At 38.9% G+C, this 12,206-nt stretch overlaps 1 pseudogene across 1 annotated transcript in view; it reads left to right on the top strand.

Moving 5' to 3' along the window:
* Nucleotides 1-11,989, top strand: part of LOC311181482 (caspase-13-like) — a 39,714-nt pseudogene extending 27,725 nt beyond the window's left edge. The window contains exons 3-8 of the transcript in view: nt 5,133-5,306; nt 6,106-6,279; nt 7,445-7,651; nt 9,161-9,298; nt 9,982-10,091; nt 11,891-11,989. The product of the transcript in view is annotated as a caspase-13-like (transcript). The remainder of the gene's footprint in view (nt 1-5,132; nt 5,307-6,105; nt 6,280-7,444; nt 7,652-9,160; nt 9,299-9,981; nt 10,092-11,890) is intronic.
* The last annotated feature ends 217 nt before the right edge of the window (nt 11,990-12,206 follow it).

Genomic DNA, 12,206 nt, shown 5'->3' on the forward strand with positions numbered 1-12,206 from the left:
ATTTAGGAAGTATGGGTCACCTCTTTCAGATGTAGTTATCCCAACATACCTGTTACCAAAGCACTCATATTCTACCTCCATAGTATATTGAAAACTAATATAAAGCATTTGGCACTTATGGGAGCTCATTATTACTGAAGCTGTGTTGTTCTTATCTATAAAAACATGGCATGAGAACAGAATTTGATTCCTAACATGTGTGATTATTTTATTTAAATGATCTATACAATAGGGCAAATATTAACTATCTCAGTGGATATTTGTGAAGGTCCAGCAGACTAATATTTGTAAAGTATGCAATACAAAAATTTATAAATGATAAAGGCATGATAATTTATATAATTTTATATATAATAGTTATTTTTTAAATATTTATTTATGCATGTATGCAAGAGCTGGGGTACAGGCCAGAGGTACAAGGAGGTGAGAGGATTCACCAGAGACAGAGTGGGGAGTAGAACAGGCAGATCTACTGAAATACACTGCTGAAGGGAGCGGTGGGCCAGACAGGAGAGGTCTACTGTGCTATGTGGGCTAGCTGCTTGGCTGGTGTTGGAACTCATGCTGCAATGGCTGGTGATAGCTTCATAGTGCTGAGACTTAACCCCTTGCACCACCAGGGAGGCCCCTATACCTAATTGTTTTTAATCATGATAAATACACAAGAAATACTAACAATCATTAAGTTAACTTAAGGTCACTTTTTGTTCATGTTTTATCATTTCCATGTTTCTTCTCATAATAGTTGTTCAAAATATTTATTGAAAGAATAATTCCAGATAACATGGACAATAAGGCTGATGCTTCTTAGGCAAGTTTTCTTTTCAAGTCCTGTCACATTTTCTTTAGAAAAGGTGTTTTTTGTCTAAGTTATCTCTATATCTAGAATGGACTGGAAAACTAACTTTTAGATTGAGTTTAGATTTAATGAGGCATCTTGCTTTCTTATATATTACAAATCATATCTATGGGATTAAAATAGAAGTATTACTATGACTTCTATATTCACCTATAAAACTTGAAATTATGTCAGGCAGTAATAAGTTATTCTGGTATCAAATTAATGTACCATATAGAAAGGTGATGTTCAGTTTTGAATTTTCAGATTATTTTCAATTCTGAATTTTGATTGAGATAAGATCTTAAAGTATAAAAAGTAGATTGAAAGGTATAGCTCTTTTCAGCCAAAAAATTAAATACAGAGGAAAGATCATATAGTCTGGGGGAAGAATGTACAGTCTAGACAAAAATGTAAATGTTCCTTAGAGGTAGATCATCATCACTACTGTGAGAAAGAGAAAAAGAAAAGAGAAAAATTGAATGCAATGGAATTAGGCCCAAAGTCACCGAGATCTCAGAAGCTACCAAAAAATCTGAATTGATGATTAATCTTTTTTTTCTTCTAATTTTTAAATTTTGCATAGAAGAACTGGGGTTCAGGACAGAGAGTGAGATATTCATCAACAGAGTGGGGAGCAGAACAGGTGGATAGACTGAAATACACTGCTGAGGGGAACAGCAGTCAAGATAGGAGAAGTCTGCTGCACCATATGTGGGTCAGCTCCCTGGCCAGGTATTGAAATCATGCTTTAGTGGTGATAGCACTGAGACTTAACCCTTAGGTCACTTGGAATGTCCAGTTATGAATCTTGAAACACAGCCTCATAATAATCTGATGGGAAAGGGAGCACTTCAGGTAGGATAAGACAGTGCAGATGGTGGGGAGATGGTACACTCATCAGAAGTCTTTTCAAGTCTGTTTCACATTCCAGAGAACTATCTGAAGATAGAAAAACGCTCTCCAAGCTGTGTACTCACAGTTGAAGTCCACCTACAGAACTTCCTTATCATCAACAAAAATTCCACGGGAGCAGAAGGTAAGATAATGGTTTTCTCATATTTCCCAGGATCTATTTTGCTCTAAGGAAATATACTTCCAGTATCCTCTATAACCCCCCTTCCTGCTGTTATGAAGGCATCATTTTTACTAAAACTTTCATTTTCCTTTTAGAGGTCATCTTGTCTTTCGTGGGATGAGATCCAATGTTCAAGAAGCTAAGAAACTGAGGCCTTCTGTTTAGGTTACACAGGAAGAGCTAATTGTGGCGACATGGTAGTAAGGGATTCCTGAAGTTGAACCCAGCCTCTGTCACTTGGACACATGTGACTTCATTCTTAAGTACCCCAGGCATCAGTCTGAGCATCTTGGAAATGGGGCAATTCCTATAAATTCCTCCAGACTTTGTAAGGCCTGGTGCACAGTGGCAGGTGCACTCAGCTAACTTCCTTGATTTTATATCGCAGCCAGAATTCTCTGAGCTCCAGAGTCAATTACCTCTAGTGCCTATTCTGCATTTACACCTGACATCACAACAGTAAAATCACTAATTCCCACCAGCACATTTATTCCACTTTTTTATCCCCTTTCTATGTGCAGGGAATGTACTCTATTAGGTTTCTCAATCCAGAGCACAACTGTATGTTTCATCCAAACACAATAGCTCTTAGCAGAGTCACAGCCAATTGCAGGCAAATAACACAGAATGAACAAATGAAAAACATGCTGCAATAAGTATCAGTTATCATAATTATCATTCAGCTTCCAGTATTTAGACCTTGTCAGTGTTTTCTCATTTCTATGGTTTATGAAATATGATCAGTAGGCCACCTAGAAAGTGACCAATCAATTAAAATCTTCCAAAACTTTTGACTCAGATTGAATTAAGAGTATCACTAGACTTAAATATCCTCTTGTCTAGGTTCATTAATAAAAGACTCAATGTGCAACAGAGTTTGACTTGAAATCCAAGCCCTGAAATTAGAGTTTATCATAATAAGCAATAATAAACAAAAGATAATAGACATTGTGAAGACCTCAACATGCCAAATAAGCTTTCCCAAATGTACTTACTATGGAAAGGAGCATACCCACCAGCAGATGCACATGCTAATCTGATACATTTTCAAAATTGTAGCGTAGGCTGTTTCTCATGAATATTATACTGGTTCTTGTGCAGGTTTATTGTTTTCTCTTAAACTTTAGATGGTGGGGAGGAATTGACTTTTTTTTTTTTCCCAAGTGAGAAATAATTCAGCAAATGGGTATCAGAATTGAAGTAGTAGGAACTTCATAGCTTTACTAAACCCAGGATTCACTACGAATATTGAACTAAGCTGAAATATCCTAGCTGGCTGCAGAATTGTGGCGGACAGGAGGAGGTGTGGACACGCTCATGACTTGTCCAGTGGTTCCCTCAGCTTTGCCTGCACATGCTGTCTGTGCAGATTCTCTTCCTTCTCTCTGGCAGCAAGCATAAATTGTATTGAAATTTAAGGATTCATGTTCATGCTAATTTTACTTTCAAATCTAAGGAAGAATCCTATTGAATCCCCAATTTTTTGCAAACACTTTATATAATCATAGGAGATAATATTTTTAAAATTTTAGAGTTCACCAAAGCTGTATAAACTGCAAAGAAATGAGACACTTTCAGTGGGAACACATACTTCCTGACCCTGAATGTTCCAGGATCCTGTATTGCTTCATGCTGGCAGTATCTTCTGTACTGAGAAGAGAAATCACGCCGCTATATAATCTATAAAAATAAATTTTCTGAAATGTTGGTATCTTAAAGAGTCAAAATTTTCTATATCTGCACAGCTTTTAATTCATGATTTTAGCATCTCTTTAAGAAAGTCACTTATTAAAAAAACATTATTTTAAAAGACATGGGAATAAATGAGTGAAGTAGAAAAATATTATAGAAAATAACTATAGAAACAGAAACTTTTACATAGGATAACATTATAACTGAACATAAAGGTTTCTTCTCATGTACAACTGTTGCTTGGTTACATTTATTCTGACCAATTTCTACTTGTGACTTCCTCCTCCACCTCCAAGGGAGGGCTCTGGGCTTTCCTGCTGTCTTGCATAACCTCAGTCAGACGAGGACAGACCATGCTGGATACTCGTACATTTCTCTAGTGATTAGGTCAGGATTTGTCAGAAGCAAACTTTTCCAAGAGGGAGGAGTTATTACCTCACACTTTAAACATGACTTGAAAATACGGCTGTTTGTTCAGCAATTTGGAGACCAAGACATCAGAGTATGTTAAAAGACTCTGAAATGAAAGTGTCCCTTTCACACAGGGTAGCAAGCTCTGGTTACTAGACAGCATTTCTCCTTTTCATAGTTGATTGCTCCACAGGATGAAGACACAGGGAAGTTCATCTCTTGTGGGAAGGTTACAGTTCAGGCTGAGGTTGCTAAAAATAGAATTGCTGGTTTGTGTAGGATTCAGTATTAGTGTTTGGTATTTGTATCTGTGTGTATTATGTGGATTAAGAGTCACAATTGGGTAGCCCTTGTGACTACTAAGTACTTGAATTGGGGCTATTAACATGTGTATTTGCTGCATTATGTAGTATTTGCTGCATTATGTAGAAAAATACATGATTACATTAATATCATCTGTTCATTTTCTTTTTAATGTGGACATAAGACCATTTATTTTATTTTTTTAAATATTTATTTATTTATACAAGAACCAGGATACAGGACAGATGCATGGGAGGGTGAGAGGATTCACCAGAGACAGAGCAGGGAACAGAACAGACAGACTGACTAAATAGACTGCTGAGGGGAGCAGCGGGCACAACAGTAGAGGTCTGCTGTGCCATGTGGGACCCTCGCTGGCTGGCCGGGATCGAACTGGCTCTGTGGAGACTGCAGACAGCTTCATAGCGCTGCTGTGCTCAACCTCCTGCACCACCAGGAGAGATCCCATAAGACTATTTAAAATTTAAAATGTGACTCAATTTTATTCCTCATAACACATGAGTGAGTACAATTACTGGAAAAAACAAACTTTTCTGCTAACCATGGCCAGTCTCTATTTAACCCTGTGTCATCAAGGTTTTTGTCCTTAGAAACATCAGAATCTATGATTGCATTTTGGCGATGCTACATTTTTCTTTTTGAGGGTAAATATCCTTTCTCTATCAAACATTTATCCCCTTTTTCCTAGACAAATTACATGTCCTCTCATACCATATACAGTTACAAATATACCCCTACTTATTAAGAAATTTTCTTCCCAGAACTTCCCTTTTCTATCAATATTCATAGCTACTGATTGGGCTGATGGTCACAGAAGCCACTATGGCAATTTATATTATGTACTATCCTACAGTTCATCCAAGATTTGTGGCCAGACCTCCTGAATCAGTGGAAACTACAAGTGCCCTCAAACTTTGTCCTCATGAAGAATTCCTGAGAAAAAGTAAACAGAGGGCAGGAAAGGTAATTTGTTATGCCATGAAATAGATAAAGAGAAGCAATTATTTTCATTAAATACTCATGGATACATAACATATTGCTGGTGGGGGGGTGGTGTGGTGTGGTCTTTTTCATAGATGCTTTAAACAAGGAGGGAGCATGAGACTTCACACAGATTCCATTGTATTTTCAACCCCATGAGAAAATGCAAATATCTCATTGTGCATTTATTTGTTATCAATTTTTTTTATTTATGACTTTTTTAACTATAGAATCAATCAAAATATTTTTATAAGATAGTAGGGCTGAGTAGTAACTACTCACATTCTAGTGGAAAATCCTAGGCACAAAGCATGCTTAAAAATATAATTACTGTCCAAAAAGCCTCTTATGTTGATATGCTTAAAACAGTATAAAAAGATAACGTTATCAAAGGCAAAGGAACTTTGCCTTTAGCTGGTGCCAGTGGCAAATGTTGCTGGTTTTTATAAAATTTGGACTGCCTTGAGAATGCTAACAAATATCTGAATAGGTGGAAATAGGAGAAAAAGATGGTAGGGATCTTTCTAACTTCCTTAGTATTTTCAAGTAAAGATCCGGGATATGCACTAGGTCCTATTCTGTGCTCCCAAAAAATCACTTTCCATTCATACTTCTTCCTGTTGTCTACTCAATCCATTACACAGAGGGAGAGAGGCTGGACCTTATGCTACTGGATGTGAGAGAGGGCAGCTCCACAAACCCTTCACAGAGCAATTGTGATCAGTGAGGGAGGGTTTCACAGAGATGAAGTAAGTTAGTCCACTGCATACCCATTCTGCAGATCTACCCAATAAAGGAGAAAATGGGCCGCTCACGTCTGGCTCTCATCATATGCAATACGAAGTTTGACAAGCTTGATCCCAGGGATGGGGCAGAGCACGACATTACAGGGATGCGACAGCTGCTTGAGAGCCTTGACTACACAGTGGAAGTGAAAGAGCACCTCACAGCCAAGGTGAGTCACCACCTCATAGATAACATATTCAGCACATCCTCCTGCCACAAGGTAGCTTTATAAGGACTTCAGGCCAGGACCTGTGTGCTATTTGTGTGTGTGTGTGTATTTATAGGATGTATTTGGAAGGTGAAATCTATATGTCTTTTGCGTTCCCAACATCCTTAATTTCATAAGAGGACAAAATATGACTGACATGTGTACCCACAATTTGTAATTGCAAAGTGAGGTGAGTATGAGTCAGTCTCAACACATCTCAGAAAATTCTGGAGTAATGAATGTTTAGCCAGATCCTGCTTTTTCTGTGGTGCTATCTGGTCCATCAATGAGCCAGAAAGAACCCAACTCCCACTCATCTTGGTTTACTTGGCAGAATGCAATCAAATTATAAGCAAACACACAATTTCAGACATGCATATCTCTGTGTCTCTGTAAAAGAGAAAAGGGTAAGAACATAGAGCAAACTTGTGAAAGGGGAGTAATAATGTTTGACGAGATGGGCAATAAGAGATTGTTTGTGGACTGGACAGGCACTGATGCATGAGTCAGCAACAAGGCCGTTCTGGAAAGATGTGCAGAGAGTGCATTTCAAGCAGGGGCAGCTCTAGTGGAAAGTCTGAAATGCATCTTTTTTTTTTTTTTTTTGTGGGACCCTTGCCAGTGGCCGGGGAATGAACCGGCGCTGCAAAGGCTGCAGGCCGCTTCGCAGCCCAGCGCTCAACCACTGCGCCACCAGGGGAGGCCCTGAAATGCATCTTAAACTAGCACAGAAGCCCAGTGTGACAAAAGGGGTAGGAGCAGCAGAAGTTGATTTTATTCTAAGCATGGTGGGGAGGACTTTAGACGGGAGGGCGGATGCTCCATTTAGGACTTAAGGGTCTCATTTAATAATTGGAGGAATGAGGAAAATGGAAAGGGAAAAATACTACTTGCCAATAAGCAAATGCAAGATCAAGAGTACAGTTTGCATAATGCCAGCAGGAGTGGGGAGTTGAAATTCTGGTTCGTGATATAAAGCACAAGAAATCCACTCTCACCACTGAACAGGTACAGTGTGGAACACCTCAGCTGGGACACTAGAGATGGAATGACACTGAGCCTGTAAATAGCAGGGCAGTTTAAGTTGAGAGCTGGTTCTAGTCAGTAAGACTCAGGGGCCTTCCAGGGTATGGAAGATGTGCTGCAGCAGTTTGCTGCCCGCCCTGAGCACCGGTCTTCAGACAGCACGTTCTTGGTGTTTATGTCTACAAGCATGGTGAGAAAAACCCGGATATGCTACCTTACGACACGATCTTCCAGATATTCAACACCCGCAACTGTCCTCTTCTGAAGGATAAACCCAAGGTCATCATCATCCAGACCTGCAGAGGTGGTGAGTGAGTCGGAAATTCAAAGGTAGGGAAAGGGTTTGCAGGGGACTGTGATGCATGTTTTGCATGGAAGAGAAACAATCTCAGATCCCATCCAGGGCAAATAAACTAAACAGAATTTTCAGGAAACATGGAGGGGCTGGTAGCATAAGGATTTGTCTTGTCAGCTAAAAAAAATGTTTTTAAATATTTATTTATGCATACAAGAATTGGGGTACAGGCCAGAGGTGTGGGGGTGAGAGGATTCACCAGAGACAGAGTGGGGAACAGAACAGGCAGGCAGACCGAAATACACTGCTGAGGGGAGCAGCGGGTGAGACAGGAAAGGTCTACTGCTCCATGTGGGTAGCTCCCTGGCAGGGGATCAAACTTGTACTGAAGTGACTGTGGATAGCTTCATAGGTTGTGTCTTAACCCCTTGTGCCACCAGGGAGGCCCGTCAGCTGAAAATTTAATTCATGGTAGGTGGTAGAGGAGGTTGTCAGCATCACTAAATCAAAGTTAAACAAAAAATATTCAAGCGCTGGAATTAAATCATTTTAATGACAACTTTAGTTGTAAGTGTTTTGCTGACATTCTCTGACTTGAGAAGAAGGTCAAGTGTTTTGACATTCTCTGACTTGAGAAGAATTTCACTTGAAAGTGTGGCCATTACATATAGCAGCACTCCCTCCCCCAGCTCAGATATTATGGAAAGGGAAAAGAGAAGTCTGGCTCAAAGCCAAAATGCAAAATGTTCTTCTCCCCTTAACTTCCAGTTATTTCTTAGTTTTTGGATCTATGTTTGGGGAAAAAAAGTAGAAATAATGTAGCTAGAAACTGGTATCTATGCTCTGGAAATATGAAGATTAGGATTTATCTCTTCAGCTTTCGTTACCAAATGGAATCTTGTGTTTTATGATACTGTCTCTATTTACTGACATGGTACTTTCACTATAAAATGGTTCACTATAAGTGGTTCAAGGATAGTAGGACAAACACAATGTGCCCTCTGTGTGTGTGAGAGAGAGAGAGAGAGAAAGAGAGAGAGAGAGAGAGCAAAAGAGAGATTGAGAGAGAGAGAGCAAAAGAGAGATAGAGAGAGAGAGAGAGAGAGAGAGAGAGAGAGAGAGAGAGAGAGAGAGAGAGAGAGAGAGAGAGAGAGAGAAATTTGCCAGAATGAACACTGACAAAGAATTAGGTAGGGACCTCCCCTGGTGGCACAGTGGTTGAGCGCTGGGCTGTGAAGCTGTCCCCAGTCTCTGCAGTGCCAGTTTGATCCCTGGCCACTGGCAAGGGTCCCACATGGTGCAACAGACCTCTTCTGCCGTGCCAGCTGCTCCCCTCAGCAGTGTACTTCGTCAGTCTGCCCATTCTGTTCCCCGCTCTGGATCTGGTGAATTCACTCACCCTCCCGCGCTTCTGACTGTACCCAGTGCTTGCATAAATAAATAAATAAATCTTTAAAAAAATAATTAGGTAGACAGGGCGACATGTAGAATGAGGATCTTGGTCTCTTGATCTTCCTCCAGAAAAGCGAGGGGAAGCGGTGATCACTGATTCTCCAGGAGCCTCTACAGACAGCTCCTCACCTGCAAACTGGAAAGAGGATGCTGCTTGCAGAACCCATGTGGAGAAGGACTTCATCGCTTTTTACTCATCGACTCCACGTAGGTGTCTCTTAGTCTCGCAGGCATTTGTGAAGCCACTATGAAGACTCTAGATAAGCTCAATGCAACAATGATTTGTGAGAGATTTTGAGTGTTGTGAAAGTATTTTGTATTTTATTTTATCTGTTGTATAGAAGACACAGATTTCTTTCCCATTTAAAAAAATGTATTTTCAGGATGAATATTGAATTTTACAGTCAGAGTTATACCAAACCTTAAAACAACCTAATACAGGGAACAGACTTCACCATACACCATTTAAAGACAAATGATTCATTCAGTTTTCTATTAAATCCATTTAACATTTTGAGTAGTATTATCAGTTTCTCAACCTATTGCCTCTATGTCCTTTTTTATCAATATTTCCTATGTGATGCTCTCTGGAGCAGGAGTAAGCCAGTGCCAGGCCCATAACGTGACTACTGTACCATTGCTGGCAATTCTGATAAGCTGTCCCATTAGTTCACCTTTTGCCAGATTCTTTGTTTCTTTTTGTGGAAAATGAGTTAATGCAGATATAAGTTCTTCCCTAAAAACATGTCAAGATACATAATGGATAGATAGATGGATAGAGATAAATACATAAATAACACATAATAAACACAAATAATACATAAATAACATAAAATAAACACATAAATAAAAAAACATTTTGCTGAACTTATTATGCTCTATCTTCATAGATACTGTATCCTGGAGAAACATTTTGAAAGGTTCTTTATTCATCACAGAGCTCATCACATGCTTCCAAAATTATGCTTGGTGCTGTCATGTACTGAAAATATTTCAGAAGGTGAGCTTTCTGCTTTCCTTTTTCAATCCTTTCTGTGTTAAGGAAGACTTTACTATCACTTGCCTTTCAAGTGACAATGACAGAACTTGTCAGGCAAACAAATGTACAGTAGTGGTAACTGCTTTCTGTCATCAGGTGTTCACAATTTGATTTAGAAAAGGAAAATGTCAATGCACCACAGTGGGAGCTCAAATGGAGCAAAACAATATAAAATATAAACTTGTATCATATGGGTTATATAGTCTTAGAATTTGAATAATGAAAGGAACTTTGAATTAAATTTCATGGCTTAATAGTTAAATAAATTTGCAGTAGGCTGTCTATTTGGTAACGACTGGTAAACTGGTGAGATAGGGGTAAATGAGACATTTCTGACAGAGGTCACAGGACTTACAGTCTTGTAAGAGAGGAGGCTACTAAACAAATGATAAGTGATTATAGAACACTTGTCCGTAACAATGAGACCTAGAACACATGACAGAGAATTCAAGATGAAACATTCTTTGTAAGGATTGGTCTACAGGGAAGAATTGATACTCCTTCTCCAACTAACAACATTCTTTATTTCCTACTTTTTCCTAATTTATTTTCCTCAATAATTCTCACCACTACCCACTTAGTATTATGTTTCCATTGCTAGCTTTTCACTTGTATTCACTCACTCAAATGCAAACGTTATGAAGGCTGGGATTTGTTCAATCCCTCAGACATTATTGAAAATGAAATAGAAGCACATGAATTTAATATTCACTGATTGAGTAAATGGACACATGAATAATGCATGCTCACTTTCCTTTCTTTTTAGAAAGAAATAAATAGGTGTTAAGATCATGAGAAACTGTGGTTGTTTTTAAACTTAAAGTCTTAGAGAATAGCACTTCTGTGGGAAAGAAGGATTTATCTTTAGTGAGTTGGAGAAGAATGTATGGTAGATAACTTGGGTCACGTCTCTGTGAGTAGCAACTAAGGAAGCTAAGTCCTGTTGGATGAATAGGAATTACACATTACATTTTCAAGAACACTACCAGAAAAAATACAGGGAATGGTGTATCTATGGTATGTAGGACTTCATGGCAAAAGACTTCAGATATCAGTTTGGTGGTGGGGAGGTAAAAGTTGTTTAGTGTTCAGGTCTTTAAGGATCTTGAAATTTTAGTTATTCTACTAAGTAGTTGAACTTGGTGGATATTAAAGATAGTCGGGGCCTCCCCGGTTGCTAAGTGGATTGAGCACAGCACTGCGAAGCTGTCCACAACCTCTGCAGCATGGGTTCGATTCCCAGTGTGCCAGGGAGATATCCACATGGCGCGGCAGACCTCTGCTGTCTCACCCTTTACTTACCTCTGTAATGTTTTCGGTCTGTCTGCCTGTTCTGCTCCCTGCTTTGTCTCTAGTGAATCCTCTCACCCTCCTGCACCTCTGGCCTATACCCCAGTTCCTGTATAAATAAATTAATCTTTAAAAAAAAGTTAAAATAAAGATAGTTGATCTCTGAAATCCAATTTTTAGGAACAGATCTCCAAATGTATAGATGAGAAGTGAAAAGTAGATGAAATGGAGATTAAAAGGCCATTGATTAGTCATGAGGTATATATTTTGTGATCTGGGCCATATTCCAGCATGAGGTATCATTTCTAAGAAGAAGGATAACAGTGGCAGGGAGTTAGAATGCCCTAAGTCTTGGTCCCATTAACTCTAGGAGGACCCTTTATTTACAAAAATTTCTGGCTCATGGTACAAAATGTTTTCTGAGAATACATAAAAGGTGTGCCTCATCTAATGTCCTTTTATGTTTTTAGGTACAACAATCATTTGAAAAACGATGCGATCAATTCCAGATGCCCACCATTGAAAGACTAAGCATGACAAAATATTTCTACCTCTTTCCTGGCAATTGAAAATAGTGTGAGTGTCAAGCACAAAATAACTGGGAAAGTGATACTAGTGGTGAGGGCCAATAAGCAATGATTGCTGATTGCTTGGGTTATCAAATTGTATTCTTGTTGATAAAGTTTGCTTTTTTTTTTTTCTCTACTTATAAGCATCTGAATGTTCACAATCAATTGATCAGTAAATCAGTCAATCAGGAGGTAAGTCAAACTAAGACAGGAAGTA

This window comes from Talpa europaea (assembly GCF_964194135.1).
Source record: "Talpa europaea genome assembly, chromosome: 12".
Lineage (NCBI taxonomy): Eukaryota > Metazoa > Chordata > Mammalia > Eulipotyphla > Talpidae > Talpa > Talpa europaea.